This window comes from Vigna unguiculata, chromosome 5, assembly GCF_004118075.2.
Source record: "Vigna unguiculata cultivar IT97K-499-35 chromosome 5, ASM411807v1, whole genome shotgun sequence".
NCBI classification, from domain to species: domain Eukaryota; kingdom Viridiplantae; phylum Streptophyta; class Magnoliopsida; order Fabales; family Fabaceae; genus Vigna; species Vigna unguiculata.
The window spans coordinates 40947718-40962256 of record NC_040283.1 but is presented as its reverse complement, the minus strand read 5'-3'; positions in this window follow the sequence as shown (position 1 = coordinate 40962256).

The following is a 14539-nucleotide window of genomic DNA, read 5'->3' as shown; positions in this document are numbered from 1 at the left end:
TCTTTACTGAGTCTGTATAATATGGTACATTGATGCCTTTATATATTATGACAAAATAGTTAATTATTGAAATTAGGTTTTCGATTTAATTTTGTTTAATAATAAAACTAAAAAAAGAATTTGTTTAAAAATATTTCTACAAATATTTAATAAAAATGTCAATTTTAGTAAGAATATCATCATAAGATTTACATAAAAAAGTAAATTGAGTCTCAATTTAAGAAGAAACAATATTACTTCATTTTTACAAAAAATTGGGACTAAATTGAAACTAAAAACAAATATAGGAACCAAATTGAATCATTTTAACATGTGATACAACTGCGAAGTGACATGTGTAAAAAATTTAAAAATTAAAAAAAAAACTAAAAAAATCATAAATTGACATATGACATTGATTTTAGTACCGTTTGGTCAAAATTGACGGTAAATACCAAATTGAATCATTTTTATAAAAATAATAATCAAATTGAGATGAATAAAAGTTAGAGAACCAATTTAACACTACTTGACAAATACAAAGACAAAAAAATCATTTAACTTATAATTTAATTTATTTTGATGTAAATGATCAGTTATGTCCTATGTTAATTTTACAGTAATATGGAAACAATTTTCTTCGATATTCTTAATTTCTACAATATATATATATATATATATATATATATATATATATATATATATATATATATATATATATATATATATATATACTCATATAAATATATTATTTCATTATATAGTTGCAAACTTTATAAATTATGGAAGACACTTCAAACTTATATTCATCATGTCCATTATTAAAGTTTTGAAGTACCTATATAAGATAGAAACTGTGTCAAATAAATCTTGAATTTATTATCATTATTTTAAATATTTAAATAATACGTGTTCTAAATTAATTAATTTTATTTCTATTTTAATATAAGATGACTGTTTTTCAATGGATTGATGAATGTTACTTATTTCGATTATTAAATCTAAAATATTTATAAAAGTAAGAGAAAAGTAAAAGAGTACTAAATGTGTGCTGATTTAGAATTTTATATTTTATATTTTATATCATGGATCAAACACATATACCGTGAGTATGGGGAATGAAAGCATGGCATAAGTTTCGGACAGACAAATGAAGATAAAGTTGTCGTCTAAAAGTTATCTTGTTTTAAATAGAGTTTCTCATATTTTTTATATTAGAAAACATTTATAAGGACTTCATACCAGTCCAACAAGATTATAAAAGTTGTTTTTCTAGTCCAGTGGAATTATCATTATGAGCGTGGTGTTTTTAAGAGGATCGCTTCTATTTATATACCGGAAATTGGACTTATTTTTAATTGATATGAGACTTCCAACATATTTTCTTACGCTGAGGTATATTCATCTCGTGCGTGGGATAAAAGTAGACAAAAATATAATTTTTATGATCTAATCCATCTTTTTTATGATCCAATCTATTTAATATCCATTCTATTAAAAATCCAATCCATTTAAAATCCATTTTATTGGATCTGGATATCAATCTAATCTACATTTTATATATTTTATGGATTGGATATCCATTCTCGAAATCTAGATTTTCAAAAGGGATAATCAAAAATATCCAATCCAAATTTTTATTTTATATTTTTTATTAGGTTAGGCTAAAGGTTGAGACAAACTAGCCCAAATTTAGTTGTATTTGATTGAGTTGGCGTGACCATGTACAAAATTTGGCCGAATTAGGCCAAATTATGTCAAGTCGATCCCGATCGAGATTTGACCAAGTTGCTCATGGACAAAATTTGGAAGTATTCAGCCAAATCTGTCAAATTCTTTGGTGTCAGCCCTATGGACACAAATTTGGATCCACATCCATTATTTGGATCCAAAATGGATGTGGATTAGATTTTCGATAGAACTGACACCATAGAATTTGGCAGATTTTTTGTCGACGCCAATGAGACCAAATTTCAGCATGGGATGAACTTGGATGACTTTCGAACGAATTTCGGTCGGGGACGACGTGACCAAATTTGGGTTAAGGTCGACTCGACAAAATTTCAGTCGAGATCGACTTGATTGAATTCGACTGAATTTTGGCCAGGGCCGATTTTGCCTAATACGACCAAATTTTGGCCAGAGCCGACTTGGTCAAATATGACCACATTTGGGTCAGGTCCTGATCAGTCAAATTTCAGTCAGAGTTGACTCCACTAAATTCGTCGACCGAGACCGACTTGACTGAACATGACCAATTTTTTATCACAGCCGACTAAGTTGAATATAGTCAAATTTCGTTTAGGACTTACTCGATCGAATATGGCTAAATTTGGACTAGTGCCGACTCGACCAAATTTTGGTCATGACAAACTCGATTAAATTTGGCCAAATTTAGGTCAGGACCGACTCGCCTAAATATGACCAAATTTTGGTCGCGATCGACTCTGCCAAATACGACCAAATTCAGGCCATGACCAACTCGGTCAAATTTTGGTCGAGGCCAACACGACCAAATTTTGATCGGAGCTGACTCGACTGAATTCGGCCGAATTTCGGTTGTGGCCGACTCAGTTGAATACGGCCAAATTTTGATTGTGACCGACTCATTTGAATACGGCCAAATTTCACCGTAGGTCGTCTCAGCCAAATACGACCAAATTTGGGTCAGGGCAGACTCGGCCAAATCTCAATCGGGGCCAACTCGATTGAATTCGACCAAATTTTGATTGGAGCCAACTAGGCTAAATACAGCCAAATTTTGGTCGCGGTTGTCTCGGCCGAATACGGTCAAATTTTGTCTAGGTCGACTCAGGCCAATGCAGTCAAATTTGGGTCGGGGTGAACTCAACCGAATACTTCCAAACGTTGTCCAGGACCAGTTGGGCCAAATTTCGATCGAGACCAACTTGATAGAATTCGGCCAAATTTTGTATAGGGTCACGCCAACTCAATCAAATACGACTAAAATTGTACTAGTCGGTCTCAACTTTTAGCCTAACCTAACCTAAAATATAAACTGAAAATTTGGATTGGATATCTTGGATTATCCATTTTGAAAATTTAGATTTAGAGAATGAATATCCAATTCATAAAATATATGTCAGATTGATATCCATATCCAATAAAATGGATTTTAAATGGATTGAATTTTTAATAAAATAGATATTAAATGGATTAGATCATAGAAAAAATAGATTGAATTATAAAAAATGGATTTGTTGCTCATCCTTGATTAGAATTTTGTGACACATCTCTTTGCATATTGAATGTCAGAACAAAAAACCAATAAAAAAATATTGTCTGCCAACATCTAAACAATTTTTTAAAATCATCCATGTAATGATAGCATACATCTGCAAAAGCTTCAAATTATTGTTGTTGCATAAGGTTCGTTTTCCTATTTCCGGTAAAATAATATTTTTTCTCTTCTTTCGATCAATAAGAAATTTGAAGAAGGATAAACAGCAAATAAAAACCTCAGCTATACTGCAACCAGTAAACCAAAGCACCATTATTTTATGAAAGAATCAAGTATTTTAGTGCAATAATGTGAGACGTGCGACGTATGACGTGAGACGTGGAAGGTGAGACGTAGGACGTGGAACGTGCGACATGAGACGAGAGACGTGAGATGTGAGAGGACATGCGACATGAAACGTAAGACGTGAAACGTGAAACGTGAAACAAGAGACGTGATACGAGAGACGTGAGACGCGAGACGTGAGACGTGAGACGTGAGACATGAGACGTGAGACATGAGACATGGAACGTGAGACGTTAGACTTGGAACGTGGGACGTGAAACGTGAGACGTGGGATGTGGGAAGTGGGACGTGAAACGTGAGAGACGTGTGACATGCGACGTGCGACGTGAGACGTGAGACGTGGGATGTGAGACGAGAGACGTGAGACATGAGACATGAGACGTGGAACGTGAGACGTGGAACGTGAGACGTGAAACGTGAGACGTGAGACGTGGGACATGAGACATGGGACGTGGGACATTAGACGTGAGAGACGTGCGATAGGCGACGTGAGACGTGCGATATGAGACGTGGGTCAAAGAACGTGCGACGTGAGACGTGAAAAGAGAACCGTGAGACGTGAGACCATAGACATGAGACATGAGATATGGAACGTGAGACGTGGGACGTGAGTCGTGGGACATGGGACGTGGGACGTGGGACGTGGAAAGTTGAAAGTGAGACGTGAGACGTGGGATGTGGGGCGTGGAAAGTGAGACTTGAGACGTGGGATGTGAAACGTGAGACGTGAGAAGTGGAACGTGAAATGTGAGACGTGAGAGATGAGAGTCGTGAGACATGGGATGTGAGAGACGTGGAACGTGAGATGTGAGACGTGAGACGAGAGATGTGAGAAGTGAAAGACATGCGACGTGTAATGTGAGACGTGAGACGTGGGACGTGAGACATGGTACGTGAGATGTGAGACATGGAACGTTGAACGTGGGATGTGAGACATGAAATGTGAAACGTGAGACATGAGACGTGAAACGTGTTACGTGAAACGTGAGACGTGGGACGTGAGACGTTAGACGCGATACGTGAGACGTGGGAGACGTGGGAAGTGAGACTTGAGACGTGGGATGTGAGAGACGTGGGATGTGGGATGTGAGACGTGAGACGTGATACATGAGAAGTGGAACGTGAAACGTAAGAGGTGATATGTCGGACGTGGGAAGTGAGACTTGAGACGTGAGACATGGAATGTGAGAGACGTGGGATGTGGGATGTGGAATGTGGGACGTGAGACGTGATACATGAAAAGTGGAACGTGGAACATAAGACGTGAGAGACGAGAGACGTGGGTCGTGAGACGTGAGAGACGTGGGACGTGAGACGGGGACGTGAGACGTGAGAGACGTGGAACGTGAGACGTGAGACGAGAGACGTGAAACGTGAGAAGTCAAAGACATGCGACGTGCAATGTGATACGTGAGACGTGGTATGTGAAACGTGGGACGTGGGATGTTGGACGTGAGACGTGAGACATGGGACGTGGGACATAAAATGTGGAATGTGAGACGTGGAATGTGAGACATGAGACGTGGGACATTAGACGTGAGACATGAGATGTGACTGTGGGATGTGGGACGTGAGACGTGAGATGTGAGACGACGTGGGACGTGAGATGTGAGACATGAGACGAGGGACGTGCGACGTGAGACGTGAAACGAAAGGCGTGAGATGAGAGACGTGAGACGTGGAACGTGAGACGTGAGACGTGAGACGTGGGATGTGAGAGACGAGGGACGTGGGACGTGAGACGTGAGACCTGAGACGTGCGACGTGAGACATCCATAAACACTAAACCTGTAAATTTATATTCATAAACTTTAAAGCTTACAATTTAATTAAAAGTTTTAGAAGTTTAATAAAAGAATTGTTAATGTATCCATACATTTGTACTAACAAATTTAAATTATACTTTTGTAAATAAATGTATTAATAAAAAGAGATTAAATACATTCAAAATTGAAAGAATAAAAAAATGAGGGTAAAAGTAATAATTAATGTTTATTTAACACATAAAAATAAAAATTATGAGTATAACAACAATAATTTATATTTATTAAACTCTTAAATGAGTGGAAGGAAGCAGAGGATGATCTAAAAAGTTAAACTAAGAATGGGAAAAAAATCTAATTTTCATGATCCAATCCATTTTTGCTATGATCCAATCCATTTAATATTCATTTTATTAAAAATTCAATCCATTTTATTGAATTTGGATATCAATATGATCTACATTTTATGAATTGTATATCCATACTCTAAATCTAGATTTCAAAATGGATAATCCAAAATATCCAATCCAAATTTTTAGTTTATATTTTTGGTTAGGTTACGCTAAAGGTTGAGACGGACTAGCCCAAATTTAGTCGTATTTGATTTAGTTGGCGTGACCCTATACAAAATTTGGCTAAATTAGGCCAAATTCTATCAAGTCGGTCCCGATCGAAATTTGGCCCAGCTAGTCTTGGACAGAATTTGGAAGTATTCGGTTGAGTTCACCCCGACCCAAATTTGACTGCATTGGTCTGAGTCGACCTAGACAAAATTTGACCGTATTCGGCCGAGACAACCGCAACCAAAATTTGGCTGTATTTAGCCTAGTTGGCTCTAGTCAAAATTCGGTCGAATTCAATCGAGTTGGCCCGAATTGAGATTTAGGTGAGTCGGCTGAGACGGCCTAGGATGAAATTGACCGTATTCAAATGAGTCGGTCACGATCGAAATTTGGCCGTATTCAACTGAGTCGGCCACAACCGAAATTCGGCCAAATTCAGTCGAGTCGGCTCCGGTCAAAATTCAGTCGAGTCAACTTCGATCAAAATTTGACCGAGTTGGTACTAGTCTGAATTTGGTCGTATTCGACAGAGTCGATCAAGACCGAAATTTGGTCATATTTAGGTGAGTCAGTCCTGACCTAAATTTGGCCAAATTCAGTCGAGTTGGTCATGACCAAAATTTGGTTGAGTCGACACTAGCCCAAATTTAGCCGTATTCAGTCGAGTAAGTCCTGAACGAAATTTGACTCTATTCAACTTAGTCGGCTGTGATCGAAAATTGGTCATGTTCAGTCAAGTCGGTCTCGGTCGACAAATTTAGTAGAGTCAACTCTGACCGAAATTTGACTGATTAGGCCCTAGCCCAAATGTGGCCATATTTGGCCAAGTCGGCTCTGGCCAAAATTTGGTCGTATTAGGCAAAATCGACCCTAGCCGAAATTCAATCGAATTCAGTCAAGTCGATCTCGACTGAAATTTTGTCAAGTCGACCTTGGCCCAAATTTGGTCATGTTGTTCCCGACCAAAATTCGTTCAAAAGTCATCCAAGTTCATCCCATGCTGAAATTTGGCCTTGTTGGCTCCGACAAAAAATCTGTCAAAGTCTATGGTGTCAGCCCTATGGACACAAGTTTTAAAAAATTTAATTTGAATTTATTTTATGAAAAATGGATTTTGGATTTTGAACTTGATCCAAATATTTAGATCTGGATTTAAACTTGATCTAAATATTTGAATCTGGATTTAAAAAAAATCCAATCTACTTTTTTTGAAAAAATGGATTTGGATCGAAAATCTAATCCAATTATTTGAATCCAAAATGGACGTGGATTGGATCACTAAAAATTCAATCCATGATCACCACTAGCGTGGGACAAGAAATTAGTGGATGGTCCGTTAGCGGCCCGATATCGGGTGGAACAGAATGTCCAAGAAAGTTCGCTAGAATAGGCTTTAACTTGGTTTTGATACCATGTTAGATATGTATAAGCCATGAGAAGAAGAAGAAAGAATGCGTACAAAAATGTCCAAGAAAAGTTTGGTGAAAAACAACTCAATGAGAACTTGCTTGCTTATTGATTTATTAGAACATTTGTTCAATATATAGAGTGCAATGTCCCATCATAGGGAAAAGTAAAACCAAATAAAATAAAATATTTGATAATAATAAAAAAGAATCAAATATATAAATATATGATATCTCTATCAATTTAAATAAAAGCAGGATATATATATATATATATAATATGTTTATCAAATACCATATTTTGTCATGGTTTATTTAAATTAAATTTTATATCCTTTTTATTAATAAATATCTAGACATCAATCTTTAGTTATTGAAAATATTTAAAGTTGTAATACGTAGTAGGCTAGATTTGGTATTTTGAATTTGAATTTTATTCAAATTATAAAGACTCTTAATCTTATTTGGTTTAATTACTCGTATAGTACCCATTTTGGTAGAGATGTGTCAATCTGGTACCTGATTTTTAAAAGTATCAATTGCATCCCAATTATTGAAAAAATGCTTCAATTAGGTCCCTTTCAGACGGAGTTGACTAACACGTTAAGGACGTGCCACATGTCAGTATGTGGTTTTTTGTTGTTTTTATTTTTAAATTTGTATTTTTATTTTTTGAAAAAAAAAATAAATGTCACGTGTCAGGTTCCTATGTGTAACACGTGACATTGTCAGTGTCACGTGACATTGCAATGCCACATGTCAGTGTCATTATCAGATGTCATTGTGTTTATTTCAATTTAGTCCCCATATATGTCTCAATGATTTAATTTAGTCCCTACTTATGTGTTTTTGATTCAATTTTGACCCAATTTTTTTTAATAATTAAAATCTATTTTTTATAAAATTAGAAGTAATTAAGTATAAAATTTTTACAAAAAATAAGTATTTGATATTTATATTAAAATTTAGTGGTAAAAGTCATTTTATTAAGTCATTTTTAATAAAAAAAATTAGTATAACATTCATACAAATAAAAATTTTGGTTTAAAATTAGTAAGAGAAATTATTGTTCTATTTTGGAAAAAAAAAATAATTAACAAAACATGAGTACTTAATAAAAAAGTAATTAATAAAGTAATATGTTAAAAAGTCATTTTTAATAAAAAAATATTAGTATAACATTTATACAAATAATAAATTTGGTCTGAAATTGAGAGAAACAAAATAAATATTAGTACTTAATTTTTTGTAAAAGTATTTATACTTAATTAGTTTTAATCTTATAAAAAATGAATTACAAAAATATTTTAATTATTAAAAAAAATTGGGACAAAATTGAATCAGATACAAATAAGTATGTACTAAATTAAATTAAAAAGAAATATATGGAGACTAAATCGAAATCAACGACATCTGATAATGACACTGCCACGTGGCATTGCAATGCCACGTGGCACTGACAATGCCACATGTCACACACATGGACATGACAAGTGGCATTTTTAATTTTGTTTTCAAAAATTTAAAAAAAAATTAAAAAAATCACAGACTGACATGTGGACGTCATTAACTGCGTTTGTCAATTCCGTTTGAAAGGGACCTAATTAAAGCACTTTTTCAAAAGTTGAAAATTGGGATGCAATTGACATTTTTCTAAAACCGAGTACCAAATTGATACACATCTACCAAAGTGGGTACCATACGAGTAATTAAACTATTTTATTTATAGGACTTTTGTTAATTTAAAATAAAATATGAAATTTGTATCCAAGCGAAGCGAAGAATCAAGAAAAATTTTTCATAAGTGCATGAATACAAAAACTAATTTGTTTCATTTGATCCGTGATGTATACTAATAACGTGTTAACATGTGGTCATAAAATATATTTTATTATTTTTATAAGTAATTTCTCTTAATACTATTGTATATTTAATTAATCACAAAAATGAGTTGTTTGATAAATTGAAAATATACAAAGTGGTGGTTGAAAATTAATTAAATAAGACTTAAGACTTTTGTTTTTATAGAGATGAAAAAAATATATGTCTTTAGCAATAATCAATTTTTTCTGTGAAATACAGTATACTATTTATGAAGTAACACTTTCGTATGCTTCCCAATATAATAACAAATATAATAGCATAGCAGAAAGAAAAAAAAACAAAAAAAGAGAATTGTTTGATATCGCGCGACTTGTACGCATAAGTTTTGATTTACTGAAATTTGGTGGGGATGAAACTTTATATTCCAATTGTCATTTACTTGATAAAAGTTATTATAAAAATAACGATAAACTTCACGAGTTCCGGAAAAAGTAAAGAGAAACGTATTTGAAATATTTTTAAAGTATAAGATATTTTATAATAAAGAAAAATAAGACCTACAGCTATTAATTGTGTTTTGTTATAAAATAAAAGAGAGAAAGAGAATAAAGAGTAAGAACTGATTTTCTGTGTATTATTATCAACGGGAGAAGTCCCTATTTATAGGTACAAAAGATAATCCAAGAGATACAACTAAATGGTTACAACACTAATGATAACATCAATAACAATCAATCATAAGTAACTGCTAGCAACTCAATGGACATTTATACATTTCATAACATTCCCTCTTAGGTGTGCATTGATCACAAAACGTGCTTCGTTAAAATCTTACTAGGAAAAACCATTTGGGATAAAAACTTAGTTAAGAAAAAAGAGTACATCATTCTTCATTTTTCGATATAATATTATTCATCACATCTTCTATTTCTCCCCCTCATGTAAACTTTCATCTTTAAGATGTTGGAGCCCAAACTTGTGAAGAAATATCTTGTTTGTGATCAATTGTTGTGAGGATCAGATAAATAACCTGCATCTACATAACTCATTTGATTTTGAATCATTTGGATAAAATAAGGCTATACTCAAAGTACCCTTAAGTTGACGAATTATATGTTTTACACTAATTCAATGTTTTTTGTAGGTGAATAATTATATCTTGCTTAACAAATATATAACAAATACTATATCAAATCGAATATAATAAACAAAATACATTAGTACTCTTATAACATTAAAAATATGGTATTTCTTAACTAAGAAGTTCTTCATCATTGTTAGGTCTAAAAGGACATTTATCAATATCTAACAACTTCACAATTGAAGTGTAAAAATGTATAACTTGTCCATATAGAACTTTTTAAGCACCTTCATTATATAAACCTCTTGATGTACAAAAACATTTGTATTTAAATACTCAATTTGTAATCTTAAACAAAACTTTGTACTTCCAAAATCTTTGTGAACTCATTAGAAGTTCCAACGATGTTTATATTATATGCATAAACAACAATTATGACAAATTCATTTTTTGATATTTTCACATAAAAATACAACGATAAGTACCTTTCTTTTAACAAGTACTTATACATCTTGATTGCTTTAATCAATAAAAGGGACTTGTTCAATTTTATTGAATAATCCACTTTAGAATTTGCATTGTTGGGTAAATTAAACCCTTCAGGGATTTTCATATAATTATCATTCTTTATAATATTGTTTTGCGCAAAAATCCATTTGTACTCAATGAGTTTTACACCTTTAGGTGTGCGGACTACAGGTCCAAAAACCTTTTATTTAACAAGCAAATCTACTTTTGCTTCTATTTCATCTTTCCATTTGGCCAATCATTTATTTGTCGACAATCTTGATCTTCATTGTTACTCATAACATTCATTGTTATATTATATGCTAAAACATGTCAAAGTTGACTCTTTGGTTCCATATTATCTTATTTATGACATAATTTATTGAGATCTCATCATTTTCAACAATTTCATGTACATGTGATTCTTCTAGAACCAAGGTTCTTCTAGAACCAAATTATTAATTATGTCAAATGATTTTTTTGTGATTTACACCTCTTCGATTAGGTCATCTTGTCTTTTTAGCTCCTTTTCTCATTCGAGAATTTTTATCTTTGGAACCAATAGGCTTACCACGCTTCAATTGTGTTATGAATAAATATCAATTATATTTGGAGTATTTCGCAGTTGGTATATGTGATTTAATTACCCTATTTGTGTCAGTAAAAAAACATCTGATAATTGATTGACTAATTTGTGAATAAATTATCATTTGAATTTCAAGTTCACATTCTTTTGTATGAAGATCAAGAGAGATAATGATAATTCATTCCAACCAATATGTTTATCCAAATGTTTTCTTTCTCCCTCAATGTTGGAAAAACTTATTCATCAAAAATAACAGTTGATAAATCAAACTGTAAAATATGTCTCATATCCAACATATATTCTCAATCATCTCTAAAAACTCATCATAGTCCCTTTTGGTGGGAAAATTCGATCATATACAAAACTTCTTAAATGAGACAATTAGGTTACTGACCAAAAACCAACTACATAATAGAATAATTATGATAACTTGTTGGCTTGATGCGAATCAATCCTGTAGCATGTAAAATTACATATCTCCAAGTAGTCATTGGAAGATTAGCTCTCATAAGTAATAGTCTTGCAACCAACTTTAGACATTTTATTCATAATTCTACAAGCCCATCTTGAGCATGAACATATGTTCTACTGGATGTTCAACAACAATTCCCATTGACATACAATACTCATGAAAAACATAAGATGTAAATTCACCAGCATTATCAAGACAAATTTTCTTAAATGGATAATCTAGGAAGTGATCTCTTAACTTAACTAATTATGCTAATACTTTGTAAATGCTTGATTGTAAGTTGATAATAAATAAACATGTGACCATTTAGTTGATGCATCAATTAAACCATGAAATGTCTAAATGATCCACATGATGGGTGCATTGGACCACAAAATCACCCTGTATTCATTCCAAAAGATGAGATTGACTCATTTCTAAAGTTTTTTGGTGATGGTCTTATTATCAACTTTCCTTGTAAACATGTATTACATGAGAAATCATTGGATTGAATAAATTTTTGACTCTTAAGTGGGTGTCCACAAGAATTTTCAACTATTTTTCCGCATCATGATAGATCCAGGATGACCCAATTGATCATGCCAAACAAGAAATTCCTTTTTGGTTCGTAAATTTCTGGTTTATAATGATATGCATCTCAATTGTACTAATACATGTGTAGTGCAAGCAATAAGAGAAGATTGATAATTTCTCCAATACACATTTTTTTTTTCAACCTAAGTCCATTGATATAAAGATATTTCATATCTCCTTTATTGTTTGTCTCAATATGATATCTATTTAGACAACTATCTTTAGAATTTAATAAGTTTCTATTAGACTTCTTTGTAGAAGTGTAGTAGCTCTTCTGAAGCCTTTAAAACATTATTTGTGATATAAAAATAATGCTAATATTGACTTCTCAAATAACCACACATGAGAAAAATAAATTAATAATCTTGAGAATTTAATTCTTGCACTATCAACAAAATACAATATATTTAGTCTATCCAATATTACTCCATATCAAAATGATCATATATATAAATTAAATTTTAAATTTTAATGAACTTAATAACCTCAATTTGTTGCAGGTACCATCTAAAATTAATTAACTTCGCAAGTCATATATTATCAAATAATATCAGATAAAACTAAAAGTACAAAATATCATATCCAAAATCTTTGAACCTTTATATATGTATAATATAATAAAATTATAACCACAAATCCATATAAAAACTATTCACATTCTTAAAAAAAATGTATTTTATTTTAATATATCATTTAATGTAATCTTTAATTTACCCATTATATTTTAATACTAATCAAGTTCAAATTTATTACCTTCCAAAGCCTAAATTTTCTGCACCCAAAAATGCATGATCCTTTTTATTTACTTTTATTTAAAAGTTACTTCATTTCCCCTTGTTACGTCAATTTGCTGTACAAATTCAGTTACATCCTCTAATTCAATTTCAATCAGTTAATGCACCATAAATCTATTTTTTTTTTCATTTAATTTGTACACGTAAAGACACAAATGATGACTTTTTGTATTCAACATTTAAAAATATACAATTAATAAAATTCAATATTTTTATTTCTATCATGGGACATATTTTATATATATATATATATATATATATATATATATATATATATATATATATATATATATATATATATATATTTATTAGAAAAAGACTTTTCGATTATCATGCTATTACCTACATAATACCAATTCAAGTTTAATAATGTTACTTGTGTGTCATCCAATATTAGAAAAAATCAATATTATATCTTCACACTTTTATAACAATTAATATATATATATATATATATATATATTATTTGTTATTTTTAATCATATTTTCTTGGTTATTAATTTAAAAGTAATTAAAGCTTTTAACAATACTATTGTGAAATATAGAGATCTGATTTTTATTTTTTTTCTTTAACAGATAAATTGACTAAAATTATTTTTTTATCCTTCTAGATACATTTTACTTTATAATAATAGTGGAAATAAAAATGTTGAAGTTGAACCTAGAAGAAGTAAAATGACTAAAGAATTTTGTCCTAAATTTTGTTCCATTTTTATTTGAGGAAATCTTATAGTGAGGTCATGTGGTCTATTGTTTCCTCTTTTTAGAAGAGAAAAAAAACTATTTCAATTAAATTGATTCTCTTAAATAAAATAAAATTTGATTCTTAACTTATCTTTCTTTTCGTTGCAAAAATATTAACTATAAATGACATTTAGAAAACAAATTAAGAATGGAACTATAGATAATTTTAAGGAAAGAGTTGTTATTGTTGACTAGCAAGAAGTAGGTGTAGATTTTTTTTTATATACATATTCACGTATTTCTAAAGTTATTATCAGTAGATTTTAGTTGTTAAATATAAAAAGTAGGTGTAAATTTTTTTTATACATATTCACATATTTCTATAGTTTCCACCATATTATATGTTTTAATTGATTTTGCTTGTACTTTTATTTTAAAAATTTGTTAAATGGATGTTAAACTCAACTTTTTCAACGGTGATTTAGAAGAGAAAATCCATACGAATCAATGTAAATTATTTATATAATTAGTAAAAAGAAGTATACATCCATATTAATAAAGAAATAGTTTTTACCTATGTTTTGATCAATATTGGTCAAAACTAATCTCAAATAACATCAATTGAAAATAAATATTTATTGATGTTAATCGAAATCTATCGTGCTTGACATTAATAGAGATGTTGACAAAATAAACTTCTCATTAACATTGACTGAAAAGTAGCACCAACCTATATTAGAGAAAGAAAAATCTTGATAAT